This window comes from Ipomoea triloba, chromosome 10 (genome assembly GCF_003576645.1).
Source record: "Ipomoea triloba cultivar NCNSP0323 chromosome 10, ASM357664v1".
Taxonomy (NCBI): Eukaryota; Viridiplantae; Streptophyta; class Magnoliopsida; order Solanales; family Convolvulaceae; genus Ipomoea; species Ipomoea triloba.
The window spans coordinates 1,806,630-1,814,129 of record NC_044925.1 but is presented as its reverse complement, the minus strand read 5'-3'; positions in this window follow the sequence as shown (position 1 = coordinate 1,814,129).

Genomic DNA, 7,500 nt, shown 5'->3' with positions numbered 1-7,500 from the left:
AATTGGTGACTGTTCTCTGTTCTTAAAGGATGGGTTATCACGTTCCTAATCAATTATGTTCAAAAATAATGACAATCCCTAGATAATGTATGAAAAAAGTGAATTGTATGTATGAAATGTATATTACACAAACGTAGGTAGACTATGTATATATAGCTGCAGCTTATGACCATGGCATAGGGCTTGGATGTTAAGAATAGTGGCAATCTTATCACTTCTCCTTTAATTTGACATATATAATCTAGTTTTATAATGGAAAATATACATCGTATTTCATACAAGTTGTATGATTTATAATGTGTATTGCTTTATTTACAAAACTGGTATTTCTACACGTGCGATGCACGGAATGGATTTGTTATAACTGCATTGAGAAAGAAAGGAAAATTTATGACTACATTTTATACAAAAAGAAAATTGGCGCGTATAGACTATTAGAAAAATAAATTTGCTCACCATTAAAATTCGAATGAACTGAATTAAATGTTGAAGAACCTGCAATTATTTGCAATACCAACTCATTTCTTAACAAATAATTTAAATTTGAATTGTATTACCATTCCTAGGCATATTAATAGATGTTCTTAGTAGCAAACCATAAATGCACGGTACAATCTTTCACTACCAGCCACGGCAATTATTTAACTCGAGAAGGAAAATTACAAATTGTATTTTATTTAAATAAAATAGTTAGGTACGCTATTGAGATAAAAAAATTTACTTACAATTAAACTGAGATTAGTTGAACTAAATGTTGGTGCACCAATAGTTGGTTCTAACAACGGCTGAGCATTATCGAACAACCTATTTGGTTGGAGCAACGATTCTTGTGTATTATTCTGATTACACAATAACTCGTTTTCTTAAAAAATAAAATGTCCAAGTTAAATCAATTGTGAAGGAATGACTCGTAATATAAATAAATAACGAAGAATCCATTCAGTTATAAACATTTCATTTTATATGTTAATTAGATATTTATTACTTAGTCATTTTTATTCTACAATTTTTAATTACATATTGTATTCAAGATGAATATAACCCAATGCAACACTTTCTATAATTTCCTAGAAAAAAAAATATAAAACCTTGCTGCTCAAAATTCGATAGCCCCAAAGCAACGTCATTTTAGGACTGTTTATATATATATAGAGAGAGACAAAGAGAGAGAGAGAGAGATTTAAAAAAAAAATCATTTGGTTCTTTATTTCATTTGGTCATTTTGGCTTTCCTACTCTTGGTGTCTGAATTTGATAAACTCTTTTTCTTTATACATGGTAACGATAACCCAATGGGGTAACTCAAGTGGCAAGTGAGCTCTCTTTGTGGGGAGGAATTTTGGGAGAACCCGGGTTCAATTCCCGCAAGTGACGATTCTCCTTGGGTCAGTTCCTGTGCCTCTCAGAGCGAACGTGGGTGGACCCCGGACCGTTAAACGGACGGATAGAAAGACCCTGCAAATTTACCCAAACAGTGTCATATTTAGGGGGAACTTTAATTTGGTGCCATATTTGACGGGAACTTTAATTCTTTAAAGATGGCAACGGTGCCATATTTGACGGGAACTTTAATTCTTTAAAGATGACAACGGTGCCATATTTGACGGAAACTTTAATTCTTTAAAGATGACAACAGTGTCATATTTGGTGAAAACTTTAATTCTTTAAAGATCGTAACGGTGTCATATATAATTCTTTTATATATAGTATGAATGTGAATATAGAAAATAACATTACCAATTAATAGATATTAGTTAATTTTCATTTTACATTTTCTTACCAAATAAGTTTATTATTAACTATTTGACCAGATTACCAAAGTTTGGGCGGGAAAATGAAATAGGATGAATGATTTTACTTTTATATATAGTAGAGATTACTTGAGATTCTAATTCAAAGTAATGATATATATACTTTATCCAATGATTTAAAAATTATAAAAATTATCACCTCACATCAAAGTAATGATATTCATTATCCCACATGAAATTAGTCTGTGCAACGTTTTTAATTTTACATAGTAAAACCTTCCTAATTATATACATTTTTTAGTATACATATCACCTACTATTAGTGTGTACAAAATCGCAAACAAATGTGTGCATTTTACTAAGAGTTTGGGGGATAGTATGATTTAATTTCTATTGCACAGACTCATAGACGGATATGCACAGTGCTCAATATTATTCCACAACACTGGGCACGCTTAGTAAAAATGCACACATTTATGGTACTATGGTTTCTATTGCACACACACATTGATAGAATCCCTCTAAATAAGGATAAGATTGTATTTCAATTATATTCTAATTCAAAAAAAGTAACTAAAATTACTATGCCACCCCTATGTATAAAATATATCCTAATATAAATGGGTTTTTAAATTCAATCCTTACCATTAATTAAATTTAATTAGATGGTTGAGATGGATCTCATGATCTCATATAAATAGGTGATCTCACTAGATCCAACCTCTATCTATCTATATATATATATATATATATATATATATATATATATATATATATATATATAGGTGACTTTGTCGCTCCGATTTTGTACTATAACTTTGATATTTAATTACAAGATATTGTAAAAATAAGATAATGGACAAGTAATGAATATCAATTGACAAATTTGAATGTAAAGAATTTTTGCATGAGAGAAAATAAAGACAATATAACTAATGAAATTATTTCTCTTATTTAATTTAATTTTTTGATAATGAATAATTTTTTCAAATAAAGGTATTGTAGACACATAAGTCTAAATTAAACAAATACATATGTATCATTTTTTGTTAGTTGTAGCTACTAATTTATTTAATTTAATAAGAGTAAATAGAGTGAGAAACTTAATTATGTCAAATTTGATTGAGATTAGGTTCGAACCTAAGATCTTTCTTATAGAAATTAATGGGTAAGTTAAAAGTTAACGGAATATTAACGAAGAAGAGAATATTTAACGGAAAACTTAACGGATAATCATAAAAGTAAGGTTAAATTAGGTAATCTCTATTAATAATATTAATCTGAATTATCTTAACCATCTATTTGATTAAATAATTCATCTGAACCATCCATTTGATTAAATAATTCATCTGAACCATCCATTTGATTAAATAATTTGACCGCCATTTTTTCTACCCATTTTAGGCCTAACTCTTTTTGGCTCTTATTAGTATAGTAGATATACATATATATATATATATTTGTGTGTGTGTATATATATATATATATGTGTGTGTGTGTGTGTGAGAGAGAGAGAGAGAGAGAGAGAGAACTAATGTATTACAGAGGATTATGAGGACTAATTGTGTACGTTAAATTTTAATATTCAATGGTATTGTATTTTTTGTTTTATGTTTTGGGTTATTTGTGGTTACATTAGGCTGGGGGTTATTATTGTCTTTTGTAGTAGTGTGTTTAATTTTGGAGGTTCTAATTTACCGTGTCTTTACGTAATTCAGCTTACTAATTCAATTAGTCACCATTTACTAATTCAATTTCCAACTTGTTACTAATACATTATACAATTCACCCTTTAATATTTTAATTTTTTTCTACAGTTTAATATTTAAAACTTAGAAATAAAAATACCGTTTATATTCGCGACTTTTGACCATCCTACCTTGAGGCACACAACATATGCGGCTCGGGCACACAATAACAACCCTAATGGCTCACGAAAATATTAAAACAATATATGAATGCAGGCTTCTACAATTTATAATAAATTAACCTATGGCTCATATGAAAATATTATATTACACTATTACCACACTTTCACATCAGTGGTGACTCTAAAAACATATAATTTGTAAGTAAATCTATTTGAAAGTCATTTTTTTTAGTGGTGAAAGAAAAGATTCAATATAATACCATCAAATATATAATATTGTCCGTACATATGACATTTATCATCCTAAAATGAATTAGAGTACTTGTAAAATATATACCTTCAATTTGTTGCGTTTGTTTTGAAACCAAAACTTAATTTGAATAGGATCCATCCCTAGTACAAGGGCCAACTCCTTTCTTTGAGTTTCATCGGGGTAAGGACACCCCTTAAAAAGCCTATAAATAATAAAAAAATTAATAATATAATATAATATCAAAAAATTAAAAATCTTAAAAAAAAAAACTCAATAATAATTTATTCTTTAAATTTTAAGAATATTATATATTTCAGTAATGATTATTACGATTCTAATTCTTGAATTTGATGTAGATTATGGTTGTTGACGCTTCCAGCCCCTCTAATTTGTTTGTGGCAGCGTTGGTTGTAACCCCACCGTAGGCATTACAGGATTTATTGTCTCTAATTGTTGACTTTCACCGCTCAAATTGTTTGTTGACAGTAAACAAAAAAATCCATTACATAAATCCCCAAACTCTTAGAAGGACAAAAGAGTTAAGTTTAAGCTAGGTATGGCCACGAGTGGATAACATGTGGGGTATATTCTCCATCATTGCCCCCAAATACATTTTCCATCCCATGTCCTTGTTAGGAAAATAATTCCGTCCCCTCCTTATCATTGTCCTCACAAGGAATATTTAGGACACGCTAATTATAGAAATATATTTAAAAATAATTAAAATTAAATCATTTCACAAAAATAAATGAAAAAAAAAAGGATTTAATCCTTCTTTCAAGAATACCAAATTAAGATAATAAATCCAAAATTATATATATATAAAAGGGTGGTGTGGGCCCACCCCAAATCTAATGGAGATCAGATTATTTTGTAATCTCCATCCCCGTCTCCATTTTCTAAATTTGTCATTTTTTCTAAGACAGGAATGCTGTTCCCAATCAAGATCGAAAACAGACATACTTGTGATTTGTTAAAAAAAAACTTAAGTATAAATGCTGAATTCTCTTTGGGATAGAGAGGAAGAGAGCTAGTTGTATGTATGAAATGTGTATACACAAACGCAGGTAGACAATGTATATATAGCTGCAGCTTAAGACCATGGCGTGGGCTTAGGTATTAATGGAGGGGGGGGGGGTAGGGGGGATATGGAGATGATGAGAAAATGACGAGGGCAAGGTGAGGAGCATCAGGGGAGATAATCTTTTTTTTTTTTTTTTTTTTTTCGCAAATATAATCGATATGGATGTGTTTGAAAATGGATGGAAAACATGAAAATTGCATAGAAATTGCATACAACTCCATGCATGCACTGCACGAAAGAAGCACAAAAGAAGCACGGCCGCTGAATCTGATCATCACTCTTCGTCAGGGGGTGGGACTTGGGAGGTTGAGATCAGGGAGGACGAATTCTTCCACTGGTGCCACCTCCGCGTTCAAATCTACATTGAGCACCACCCTCTCGCCGGCCGCCGCCTTCAGGGGAGATAATCTCATCACTGCTCCTTTGATATATATATATATATATATATATATATATATATATAATCTAGTTTTACAATGGAAAATATACATCATATTTCAAAAAAGTTGTATGTTTTATAAAGTATGTTGTTTTATTTACAAAATTAATAGAGATTATAGTTCAAAGTAATGATATCCATCCCACATGAAATATATTTTATTTGATAATTTTTAGGCTATGAAATAATTGTTAAGTGATATATATATATATATATATATATATTAGTTTTTCACGCACATTGCACGAATGATATAATATCTCATGATTATTTTTAAATAAGTATTAACTTTATATAGATATTTATTAATATTTCTCATTAATATTTTCACTTTTCAGGTGTAATTTTACACCTCAAAAGTCAAAATATTAATGAGAAATATTAATCTGCAATTAAAAACGTACATAATTACGTTAGGTGAAGGGCTTCTTGCGAATCGAAATGTGCTTAAATAGTTGAGTTTGACCTTGGGATGATTACGGGATGATTACCCTTCTTTCATCAATACCAAATTAAGAGAATAAATTTAAAATAATAATATTATATGTGACAGGGTAATTGGGTACCCGACCCGGAACCATTGTCATAACCAAGTTGCCGTTCAAACTACCCGACACCTCACTCCTCAGCATCAATGCGCAACGGTCCAACTCCTCAGCATTGATGGCCAACGTTCACCTCCTCAGCGTTGATGACAGACATTCAAGCATTCAATACCTCAGGTATTGATGTCCAACGGTCAGCATTCAATACCTCAGGTATTGATGTCCAACGGTCACTGAACTGAATGGAATAAAAGGGCTCACAACCACGTAGTGGGGGGCTCTCTGACACTTCTTACACTTCTTGCTAGAGAATACATATCTCTTGTACACTGAGCACTACGCTCAATATTGTTCTCAAGTACTCAAACACTGTACCATCTTACTTCAATAATACTCAGATTACATACCCAGTAATCCGTTATTACCGTCAATATGTATACGGGTTAGGCGGCCCATCCCATTCTTGACGGAGAACATATTACTTTGTAATCTTTATTCGGGTCCCAATTTTTAAAATTTGTAATTGTTCTCTGTTCTAAAAGGATGGTGTTCCTAATCAATTAAGTTCAAATTAAAAATAATGACAATCCCTAGACAATGTATGAAAAAGCGAATTGTATGTATGAAATGTATATTATACAAACTTAGGTTGACAATGTATATATAGCTGCAGCTTATGACCATGGCATGGGCTTGGATATTAAGAATACTGGCAATCTAATCACTGCTCCTTTGACATATATAATCTAGTTTTATAACCGAAAATATACATCGTATTTCAAACAAGTTGTATGATTTATAATGTGTATTGCTTTATTTACAAAATTACTTGAGATTCTAATTCAAAGTAATGATATTCTATCATCCCACATTAAATATACTTGATCCAATGATTTAAATATTATAAAAATTATCATCTCACATCAAAGTAATGATATTCATCATCCCACATAAAATTAGTCTAAGTAATGATATTCATCATCCCACATAAAATTAGTCTGTGCAACATTTTTAGTTTTACATAGTAAAACCTTTTTAATTATATACGTTTTTTAGTATACATATCACCTACCATTAGTGTGTGCAAAACCGCAAACAAGTGTGTGCATTTTACTAAGAGTTTGGGGGATAGTATGGTTTCGATTGCACACACTCATAGACGGATATGCACAGTGCTCAATATTATTCCACAACACTGGGGACGCTTAGTAAAAATGCACACATCAGTCTACGTGTTTGCACACATTTATGGTACTATGGTTTCTATTGCACACACACATTAATAGAATCCCTCTAAATAAGGATAATATTGTATTTCAATTATATTCTAATTCAAAGTATTAAATATATCCTAATATAAATAGGTTTTTAAATTCAATCCTTACCATTAATTAAATTTAATTAGATGATTGAGATGGACGTCATGATCTCATATAAATAGGGTGATCTCACTGGATCCAACATATATATATATATATATATATATATATATATATATATATATATATATATATATATATATATATATATATATATATATATATATATATATATATATA